This window comes from Prenolepis imparis, unplaced genomic scaffold (assembly GCF_030444845.1).
Source record: "Prenolepis imparis isolate NDT839.2.m4 unplaced genomic scaffold, iyPreImpa1.0 SCAF_13, whole genome shotgun sequence".
NCBI classification, from domain to species: domain Eukaryota; kingdom Metazoa; phylum Arthropoda; class Insecta; order Hymenoptera; family Formicidae; genus Prenolepis; species Prenolepis imparis.
Window position 1 is genome coordinate 2546903 of NW_028141171.1, and position 12817 is coordinate 2559719.

A 12817-nucleotide genomic window follows, 5' to 3' on the forward strand; every position below is an offset into this window, starting at 1 on the left:
TATTAAAATGAAATATATATACATATATATAACAAATGAGTCACTTCCTTACATTATTTATTGTATCAAAACTGTTATAAGATGTAAAATATCTAAAAATAGAAAAAGTCCGAGAGCTTGAATGTAATATTACTAACTGTATTAGTTCAATTACAAACAACTATGTAAGCTGCACTTAATTAAGTGTTCGATAGAAGGAGGAATTAATAATATATATGGTAATATATAATATGGTAATAAACATTAATTTTTTAAACTTTTTAGAAAATGTGATAAAGATCTTTTTAAACTTAAAAACGCTTTTGTGAGAGTTTTAAACATGTTATGAAAATTTAGTAAATTGACTATCTTCATTACAACTGTTGTTGAATTAAATTCAAGAGATGTTAGTTATTATCAATCATATTTATGCTAAAAAATATTTAAAAATATTTATGTTTAATAGCATCACTATATTAAAATTTCATTGAGTAAACTTGATGATCTAACTAACCTGACTCTTATCAATAAAATTAAATTATAATTGAATCAATATTTCACACACTCATGCCATTAATTACTCATTATATTACCATCATTATTATAATACCATCAAATATTTATTTTAGATAGTTGTGGTCGTAGCTTTCATTAAACAAACTTTCATTAGACAACAAACATAAACAACTGTTTAATACATCCTCTTTTACTTGTATGTGTGCATATTTTAGAAATATTTTTCAATAAATTTATACATACGCATTTATATATGTATATACATACGAGGACTATCCATAAAGAAACCAAACTTTAGAAAAACGCTTAAATGTGACAGTGTGAAATCTCTCATGACACTATCGTTCTTAGTTTACGTTTTATGGTGATTTGAATAAAATTGTCTTCGGCGTTCATAACGATTTTCTAGACAAAAAAGATGAAGGCTCTTGAACAACAACATGTGTGTGTTAAATTTTGTTGACGTGAAGACTAAACCATAATCATTGCAGTGGAAAAATCATCGCCGCGATAAAAAAAAGAGCACAAAGTTGCTTCAACATCAGGGTCATATTGTCTTTTTTGACATGTCATTTTTGCTTTTTTTGGTCTTGTTCTTCAACAGCCTTTATTTTTTTCGTCTAGAAAATCACCATAAATGCCGAACATAAAATCTCATTTAAATCACCACGTAAAACGTAAATTAAGAACGATAACGTTATGCTCATGATGTGAAAGAATTGCTAAAGAAGCCCACTGCACAGTATCAAATCCCTCTCTTTCAAATCCCAGAATACTCCATATTTGATATTTGTTATTTTTATATTTAATATAATTCTGTAATTTGCAAAGAATTCGAATAATGACCTAACCATTTTGATTTTACATTACACCTTTGTCTTCCTAAAAATAAATCTATAATAATCATGATTACGCAATTATAAAGTTAGAAATATTTATTAAGCATTTGTTTAAGTTAGAATAAACTAACTCGGCTAATGAAACGGTGATTATATTTGCAATATGAAACTACCAGTATAAGATCTTTTTCTCAGAATTTATAGGGACCTAGCTACCTGTGTGGGGACTAAATTTTTCCGATTATTTTCTCCCCTCTACTCCCTCTACTTCCTCTACTCTGCTCCTTACACGGCACATTCTGGTTATCTATACAACAATGGAAAACTAGGTGCATGTCACTGGAAAAACTTTGACCTATTAAAGTTTCATCAAGAGTGTTATATAGCGCCGTCGATCAAGATGGCAGATCAATGATTGTTCATTAAATGGACATTTGTTGAGAGATCTAAATTGCCTCGATCGCCGAGCAATGTTTGCAAATCTGAAAATCATTTCTAATTCTAGAAAAAAGAATTAAAAAAAGCTAAACTGCTTTGTTTTCAAAAAAGGTGTCAAAGTTGTGAAAAAAATATGATAACGTCTCTCGCTACTCGCGCAACATCCCTAACCCTTCATACGAATACCCGAATACCCAAAGCAAGCCGGGATTTGATAGCCATTATTGCTAATTGACCAGTTGAACACTAGTATTGTACATAAAATATAACATTTGTTATATTGCGTGTTACTCCGACGTTATATAGTGTTTATATTCTATGTGTGCTGGGAAGACTCTCTGATTGGTCAATCGTGCAGGTTATCCTATAGGAATCAGTCATACATATAAATGTGAGCTATCGAAATGTATGTTATCGAGATCCTCCTTTCAAAGTAACTTTAAATGTTGAAAATGTGTCGGAACTTTTCTCTGCCCAAAACAAAATACAAAAGGCCTTTGCATTCAGAAACTTCCTGAAAATAATAATATAATGAGAAAGGATATTCGATATTTAGCAACTGCTATAAAAAAATATATCAAGAACACACAGTTGGTATCCATATATTGATGAAAGGATGAAAAAATATGCATTAACAAAAGAGTCCGCGCTAACCAATAGGACCATCTGAGCATACGGTTCATTCAAGATCAAACAACCACTGATTATAATAAGCCGACGCATCGCTTCGATTAATATACTCGCGATCCACCCCTTAATACGTACTGAGCGCATCGTACCGTGGGCTGTCTTAAGGTTTATCTACATAAGACGCAAAACGCAAGTCACACATCGCAAGATTTGACGCAGCATGACGTATTTCAGGCCGCATGCTTCAATACACAGAATACACAGAAGTTATTCATTTCATCTTTCGCGTTCTGTGTCGAAGCAACCCCAATCAGGACATATCTTGTCACATTTATATTTATATTCTTGTCATATTTGTCTTGAGTTTTGCGTTCTGCGACTTGCGACCCGCGTTTTGCGTCTTATGTAGATGGGCCTTTACGGCCCTACCGTCTGCACGCAACGCGCTTTGCAGCCAGAATAGATCTCGATCAATGATTATCTAGACCGTGCCTAACTTCACGAGGATGAAACATCGTCTCCCTCGCGCTCATGAAGTCGTGCATCCCGATCAAAATAGCGATCACTGCGACACCTTTCGATCCATGAAAGAATTGATGCATCGCAACTGTATATCAAACTGTCCGTATCACTGATAGAATATACATATACGTATACACACTATACATATATGACACACATATACGCATTCAATGTATATAGGTACAGATAAAGTGGATTAAACTGAATAGAAAAGTCCTTTATCATTTTGCGATCTTTGCAATAATTAATGAGAAATTAATTAAAAAAGATTAGCTAATCCAAATACGTGACAAGAGACAGCTCAATGTCATGTGATTGCTAGATGCACAACAAAGCTTTAGGATTAATAATTAAATTCAATTAAATTCAATTATATATTGCAGTTAACAGTGAGATACTTTTTCTCTTATATTTGTACCTAACCAGTGTTGTTCTTATAGATGATTTTAAAATTACCTAGATAAAGATGAGATGAAAATATGTAAATTCATCTTAGATAAGATAAAGATGATTTTGTTTTAAATATATCTAGATAAAAGATAAAATTATATGGCGATTCATCTAGATAACTTCCAGATAATATTATTTTTAAGACTGCTTATGCAAAAAGAATATAAAAATGTATTCATATACTTTTATTTATAAATTTTTATCGCTTACTGCTTAAGTTCTACTCACTTAAATATTTTTATGTGCTATGACTCTAAACCAAATTATCTGAACATTCGTCTAGATAATTTAATAAAGATAACACTTTTTTTCATCTTAAATGCAGATAAAGATAATACATATTTTTATTATCTATATAAAGATGATGCCAAAATTTGATCTAGATAATCATCTATATAATATTATTTAAATAACAGCAAACACTAATTTGTACAGATTGACCGATTTTTTAAATCTTAATAAAAATTTAATTATTAATTATTGCAAAGCTTGCACAAAACAGTATAGGACTTTCCTACTCAGTTTAACCCGCTCTATCCACATACGATAGATTGTGCGATTATCATTGGACACCCTATATGTAACTTGTTGAGACATGTAAAATGCGCCACCGACGAATATGTCCCTAGAGCTCCAGGTGTGGTCGACACCAAGGGGCGTTAACGGCAATCTTATTATAGATCCCGTGCATGTTATATCATACCTTATTTAGCGAAATAAAGTTATTTTGATTATAAACTCAGACTTTAGATATCTCAATTCCTTCCCACACATTTGGAAACCATAACACGTAGGATACATATAACATAACCGCATGTTAAAATATAATATATGTATATAATTGCTTAAATAAAATACACAATTGTATTAAACATATTATGAATATAACAATTTTAATATTAAAACATGATGTAATAACAGAATATTAACAATAAATCACATTTTATTAATTATATATATGTATATAATATGTTAATAATTTGATGCAGTTTTTAGCTTATATTTAATAAAAAGAATTGAAAGTACACTTTGCGTGCTTATTGCATACAATCCCAGACAGTACACGTGTTTAAAAGATCTAAATTTCTAAATCATTTTGAAAAAATTTTTGTCTTTTTTTAAGATGTTTATCAAAAGATCCTTTATATAAATACTATTTATATATTTATTATAAATATTATTAGAGATATTATAAAATATAGGATTTAAGACGTCTGAAAGATATAAATATATATCTTTCTCATAGTCTTATAAGACGGTTTAGCAATTTTAAGATGTTTGTTAGATACTTTAAAGCAGGGTTGGCATGTTTTAAACAATTTGTTTAAAACTGTTTGATTAAAACATGTTTAAAACAGTGGATACTGTTTTAAACATTTTTGTTTTAAACAGTTTTAAACTACTGTTTAAAACTGTTTAAAACATTGCAATTAAAACATATGATTATTTGAAAAAGAAACTGTAAAGAAAACAAAAACAAACAAAAACTAATAGACGTGCAAAACTAATGTTGCAAAAAGGTTTTTGTTTTAATTTTTTTAGTTTTTTATCTATATTTATATGTAACATATAGATATAAAAATATAAATATAAATAATGAAATAAAAATAATAAGATAAGTATTATTTTAACAGAATATTTATTTTTGGATATTAAATATATTAAGTAACAATCAATATAATTGAATATATTAAAGACTACTTATAAATTATAAAGCTATCTGCACAAACTATTAAAATCTAAATTATAACACATTGCATTTTACATTTTATCTATTGCAAATAATTAAATAATGTTATTCCTTTAACTAAAAAAATAATAAACATTTAAGTACGAAAAAATGAACGGTAACAATAACATATTGAAATTGGGAATTGCATTGCAGTTATTGCATATTGGATATTTTTTTAATACCTACTTTTATAAATTTAATTAAAATTAATAACTCAAAATAAAATAAAGAATATATAATTTTATATATTAATAAAGAATTATTACTCAACTAACAATAAGTCAAACGTTACAGTATTAACATTTTCTTTTAACGCAAGCCACCATGTTATCGGTTTAACATTTTTAATGGATTCCTCAGAAAAAAGACGCGAGTGGTCGAACATTACATTACGCTTACACAGATCAAAGCTATCAAGTGTTTTTTTTGCTTGTTTAAAACATGTTTTTTTTGTTTAAAACATGTTTTTTTCTTACTTTACTTAAAAACACGTATAAAATAAAAAAAACATGTTTTAAACAAAAAAATCAATGTTTTTTGTTTAAAATGAAAAAAACAAGTTTTTTGCCAACCCTGCTTTAAAGACATATCTTTAATGTTTCTTGAATAGTTCATAATATTTCTAAACTATGTTATACGATTTATTCTGTTGACAGTCATAACAGTCCACAAAAATAAATATTTTTCAAATTTAACAAAGCATTTTATTTCAATATGCAACATATATAGATGCAATTTTCAATTATGCACATGAAAAAAGAGTCCACATACATACCGGGTGTCCCATTTTAAAGGACCCACTCAAATATCTCAGAAACACTGCGTTAAATCGAAAAATGTTTCCTACAAAAGTTGTAGGGTTTCGAGGGGAACATAACATAGTAATATTCATATGACCTTGGGCGGCGCCTCCAAGGTCAAGTGAAGGTGAGAATGAATTTTTTAAATGGAAACCCATATTTTTTATTATAACATCTTTTCTACTAATTAATTTGAACAACTTTTATCTGAAGCATTTTTTTATTTTCCTAATATTTTTTCTTCTTTTCAGAATTCATTCTCACCTTCATTTGACCTTGGAGACGCCGCCCAAGGTCATATGAATATTACTATGTTATGTCCCCCTCGAAACCCTACAACTTTTGTAGGAAACATTTTTCGATTTAACGCAGTGTTTCTAACAATGAGATATTTGAGTGGGTCCTTTAAAATGGGACACCTGGTATAACCATATATAAATTTATATAAATATAATTAAATATAAAATATGTCTATATATTTTTTTTTATAATTTCTGTTTGTATATATAGGAAAAATTATACATAGAAGAATAATTAAAAAATAATTCAAAGAATAACTTCTACATCATGTATTTAAAAAAATGAAATTTTAAGAAGTGAGAAAAAAATTGCTCACACATATATTGTATAATCCATATATAAATTTATATATGCTCAAGACTTCTTAGAATTTGTCAAACATCTGGAAAAATTGAGTGACACCACAGAAAATCCACAGGAAAAAAATGGAACACCTGCGTAAAAAAACACTGAAAATGTCAGCAGAAAACATAATAATAAAGAAAAGCAGTAGATGAGAAGAACAACAAAGAATGATCTAACAGAGCAAGGAGGCAATTTGATGGAAAAATTAAGTTTATCTAAGTACATAACAAAGCAGAAGAATCCGAACCTTAATAGAAAACTGTAAAGAATTGACAAGAGTCAAAAAACTACATAAATATATAAGACCAACAAAGAACATACAACAACAAGATATTCGGACAATCAACGTAATTTACACAATTAGCATGAAGCAAGGAAATCTTATTAGAATATCAATAATAGCAGGAAGGTGTTCAAACTAAGCAAACTTGATTAAAAACAATCCTTAGTTATAGGGAGTCCCCTTGTCTCTCACTTTTGGGGTGCTTGATTATAGTGAGTCCCCTTGCCTCTCACTTTTAGGGTGTTTAATTATAGTGAGTCCCCTTGCCTCTCACGGTACTTGTCACGTTGAAGTTATAGATATTGTTCAAAGTGATCTGAATACACAACAGAAAACGTTGTTTAAATATCTCTATTGTAGCGCTAATAAAGCATGCTACGGAATGTCTCTGCAAGCATTTCTAATAGAAATTGTCATGTCGAGTGACATTGTTGATGGATTGCGATACACAATATTGTTGAGTCCTCGGGCCGGTTTCGATAACTGCTGCTCACTCTCTCTTTTTATTCACTCGCACCCGCAAAATAAAAAATTCGCAAAAGACTTTAATAATAAAAACAGAACATAGAACAATAGAATAATCACAAGGAAATAATCTTCTCTAATCTCGAATAAGTGTATCCTTCACGAGATACGTCCGCATGACAGGCCGATTATCACTCGAATCTTTAAAATGGCGACTCGCCACAAAATGTCCAACATATTTAACAACTCTCCTAGCAACACGCTCGGAGACGATCTTCCTCTTATGATCTTATTTCGGATGCTTTCGCAAAAAACGATGTAACAATATCTTTAAAATAATCCCATTAAAAAAATCAGATGAACTGAGATCAAGTGATCTTGTCTGGCTATAAAACAGGACCTGAACAACTAATTCAACAATTACCAAATATTGTACTGAGATGTGTGATTGCTTCACATGCATTATGAGATAGAGTTCTATTAAAACCGCAACCTAATGTTTAATGATACATCTTTTAAGAAAGGTGGCAAATTATTTTGTAAAAAAAATGTTATAAGTTAATCAAGTTCGATTAGATAGATGATCATCAAAAAGTAAGGTCCAATAATATGTATATATCCATTTATAATTTTACACCACACATTAACCAATGATTTTGATGATCTTGCTGAGTATTATTTGATGATCAATTCGACTGTTATATATGGTGACTTATTACGGCATTATTATAAAACTTAGTTTCATCATTAAAAATTACAAACTTAAAAAAATTCTGGCTGCAACTGTATTTGATGCTGTACTCATTCACAAAATCTCATACGTCATACAATTCTGATTATTATGTAATTTATTGTATTAGCATTATGTGGTATGGATGGTATAATGATTATATATAATAATTAAATATATTAATTAATTAATTAAATATATAAATTAATAATTAAACATATAAATAATGATTAAGTATAATGATTGTTCAAATAAAATTATCCATTTTTATTTAAAAAAAAAAACAACATTGAACTTAAAACGACCTTGAGAAAAGCCTCTTAAAAAATTCAACGTGCTCATTCTTTTTTCTAATTCTCAAACTTTTGTTTGACATACTTTTTTTGTTTTTGAGATATTTGTGATGTGCTATTAGAATACAACACCCTGTATATACATATACACAGACAGTACATAATATTTGAATATTCTATATTGATAATGAATATACTATGGATATGCATAATGTACTAAAAACATCCCTATAATACCTCTTATAATGTATATCTTATTTCTCGTATATTCTCAAGATATACTTTTGAAAATATACATGTTCTTTTGCTAAAACGCTACGCGCCAAATCACGACAATACTAACTCGTATTTAAATATCTACCATAAAGACATATAAAGATTTGTGGGATGTTGCTACTTGCAATCTATCTAAGACTCTGAATAATCTTGTAATCATCTCTTCCAAAAATCTCTTGTGATTGCTTGCTTAACATCCAGTTACCAACTGGCGAGAGAGAAAATATCATCTCTCTAAAGTCACACTGTAGCTATCCGGATTTCTCTATAGCAGTTGGCACTGCACTCTATTCAGCAAGATTCCAACATCGCTCTGAAGTCGTATATTGTATTACCGTGTTAAAAGTAGCATAAGATGTAAGGTCTGAATAGCTCAGTGGGGTAAGAGCAGTTGCTCGGAAAGTGAAAAGCTTGGATCCGATTTCCGATTCAATCATTCACACCTCATGTATTTTTCTAGTCCGCAAATATCGTTTTCTAGCAATTTGTCAAATTGGAAAATATGCAAATCCTTTATACATATATATTCAGTGCGTCTGGCATGGATAGATGATTGTTTATGTGTGTCTGCAGACTCATGCCACCTTCCACTACATTCACCCCTGTTTATTACTTGGAATGGGCTATAGTAACGTAAGATTTAAAGTATAGCTTTTTCAATCAGTTTAAATTTTGATATAATTCCAACAAAACATCCATCATATTAAACAGGTTGTTTAAAATTGAACTTATAAATGAGAAATTGTCCATTATTCCTAATTGAGTAATTATTAAAAATTAAAATTTGATTTCTATATATATTGTATGTATAATAAATATTAAATTTGAAGTTTCATAAATTAAATATGATTTATATTTTTTTATTTTTTATTAATTATCTTGAACCAATCATTTTCAAGTTCATTAAGGTGAATAGAGTCTTAAACGACATGCATAAATCACATTGCAGATTTTCTCTCTCTCTCTCTCTTCTGGTTTCTGAGATATATCACTTCAAAATTTTCTACTTTTTAAACTTAAAAATAATATCTTAAGTATAATATAGATAAATGTTAGGTTGTGGTGCATATAAAATGTCACTTTTTTATTTTTCTTAAAGTTGACACTATTTATTTATCATTTTGTCTTTAACAGTAGATATTATAAAATATTATACATCATGTAAAAATTAATTGTTTTCGCTGTCAATATGCTGTAATTTTTTTTCAATTTAGTAATTTAAGTGTTTTGATTTATTGAAATTATGAATTTTAAGTATTTTCGAGTAATTTACTTATAATAATTTAAACTAAAAAATAATGCAGTTGCAGCGACTTGCAATATTAACAAGACTTTTGACTTAAAGATACTGCTAATGAACAAACTATACAATATTTAAAAAATTTTGTTTCAGAAATTTGTCCCTTGAAAAAGAGCCACGTGTAATATTGAGACTTCTTTAAACGACACTTATGTGAAAAGTATGGTGAAAGAAAATTTCTGTCTTGTACGATAACTTGCAGGAAGATTAATGTCTGTCGGGAGAATCAAATATGGAGGAAATCGAATAACATCGTACTTTTTAAAAGCATTCCTTGAAAGGACAGAAAAGAAAGCAGAACAGCAAAGAAGGTAGCCAAGCAGAAAAGGTCATAGGTAAAGAAATAATAGCGAATAAACGCAAAAAAGTCAAGAAAGAAATAAATAAGAGAGAGGCAAGTTAAAATACGCAAAATACAAGGTTATTATAAGTCTTTCGGAATTCCACTAGATGCGGTGGCAAGGAAAATAAAAGAAAAGAGAATCACCAAGGTGACAGGACATTATCGATATGCCGTCTACTAATACTCTTAAAAGAAGGTAGGAAATAAACAAAAAAGCGACATCTTTATGATTTCTCATTTTTATAATTTTTCTTTTATTTTTCGAAGAAAAATCAATAAAATAGTATGTTAATGAAAGACTTGTAAAAGGTAGTCGATAAATCAATACCTCAGAAAACGATAAATGAATAATGTGAGCGAGCAGAAAAAGACAGAGGTAAAGTGAACATCGACGAAAGGGAAAAAAGAAGGAAGCAAAAAAGGCAAAGGGACAATTTTAGATCATCTAATTGTAAAGCAAAGAACAAGTAGCGTTGAAACAGTTGAGGCATTAATTTAAAAAAAGACTAGAGGAAAATAGGTTGAAAGCGCAAAGAGGGAATTTTTGAGAAACTTTGTGTGAGAAAACAAAAAAAGTTATTATATCGCCTATAAGAAATGGAAAACAATATTGGTAAATATGCATAATAACGGACCCAGCCCCAATCACCTTGACCTTGACATATGTTGTCAAGGTCATAGGCCTGAGTAACCTCCAACAAATTTTAGCCGTCGCTTGTTGTTTAATAAAAAGTTATTAACAAAAAAAAGTTTACTAAATAAAACCAATATTTGTGACACCATATACATTGAATACTGTACTGTGAATGTACTGTGGGTTGGGGATTCAGGGGGAGGGGTTCCGCCCCTCCCCCGCTCACGCGTTTACTTTACTACATATAATAATACTATGCCCTTCAAGATAAATCATAACAAGACATATCATAACAAATCCCTCTCAGTTGATTTGCGTCATTCTTGGTGGCTAGATAGAAATTAAACGGAAAATGTTGCTTTACGAATTTATAAATCTAACCTGTAATAAACAGCGTTTCGATGCTTTCTTCGATATAATGAGCAAAGCATATCCATTGTAATGACATTATAATAACATTATAATAAATACTTTTCCATTATATATAGAGAAGTTACAAAGAAAATATAAAATATCAGAAACGTATGTGCACGCACACACACACCGGGGGGGGGGGTGCAAGGGGGGCCTTCGGCCCCCCCTCCCGCATCCTCCCCGCCAGTAGGCAGGGTGGACCTCGCTTTATAACTTACAGCATGTGTCCATTGTGATTGAACTCTTCGCAATGCGTCCCCTACTGGCAGGGTGGGTGCGAGAGGGGGGCCAAAGGCCCCCCTTGCACCCCCCCCGTGTGTGTGTATGTGTGTGTGCGTGCGTGCGTGTGTGTGTGTGCGTGCGCACATACGTTTCTGATATTTTATATTTTCTTTGCAACTTTTTTTCTTAATAACTTTTTATTAAACAACAAGCGACGGCTAAAATTTGTTGGAGGTTACTCAGGCCTATGACCTTGACAACATATATCAAGGTCAAGGTGATTGGGGCTGGGTCCGTTATTATGCATATTTACCACAATATTTAAGTAGAAACAAAATCTAGAACAAAAATAAAGAAAAACGTAGAAAAAAATAAGATGTCAAAAAAATATAAATATAATAAAAGAATTTATAAAAAAAAACAAGAATAAAATTAAAAAGTACGAAAAGAGAAATAAAAGAACTTAAGGATGGAGAAGAATGGAGAAGAAAAGTAGAGAGATAGGAAAAAAGGATCTTTCAAGGAAAAACAAGGAGCAAAAAAGTAATAATAATGTTAAAAAAGAGGAACTTAAAAGGTAAACATATATACATAATACATACATTTATAGATAATAATTTAACCTGGAAAGAGAAAAGCAAGGAAATACGTCTGATTGCGGTAGCTGAAAAGAGGAAGGAAGCAAAGGGTAAGATTGGTTACAAAAAATTACAAGTCAATGAAAGAAAGTTCGTTTAGAAAAGAGAAAAAGATTTAAAAGTTTAAAAATTTTTTAGAGTTGTGTGCGAACTCATAATCAATAAACAAATGGAGAAAAAAGAAACTCTCATGGTTGCTCCTCTTAAGTCTGTAAGAGCGGAAAAGGAGAAAAATTAGATAAATTAAAGAAAGAAAATAAAGATTTAGAGATAAGAAAAATTAAAATAGGCTTCTTTGGAATGTAGCAGGACTAGATAATAAAGATGCGAGTTTAGAATTACATATTAAAGGAATTGACATTATTCAAATAATTGAAATCTAAATAGAAGAAAAACATTGAAGTAGATTAAAAGATTATATGCCAGAAGACCTCAGATGGAATTGTCAGAAGCCAAGAGAAAAAAATAAAGAAAGGAATTATTACAGAAGTAAAGAAATGTATCAAGAAAGAAGACGAGGACGAGGTTGAGAAAAATATAGAGGATGTACAAATAAGAAACAGTAGCTTTAGAAAGAGCTGGAAAATCATAACAATATATAATAAGGGAATAACCAAACCATGAAAGAAACCAAACATTTAATACCTAAGGACAATGAAAGAAATCTC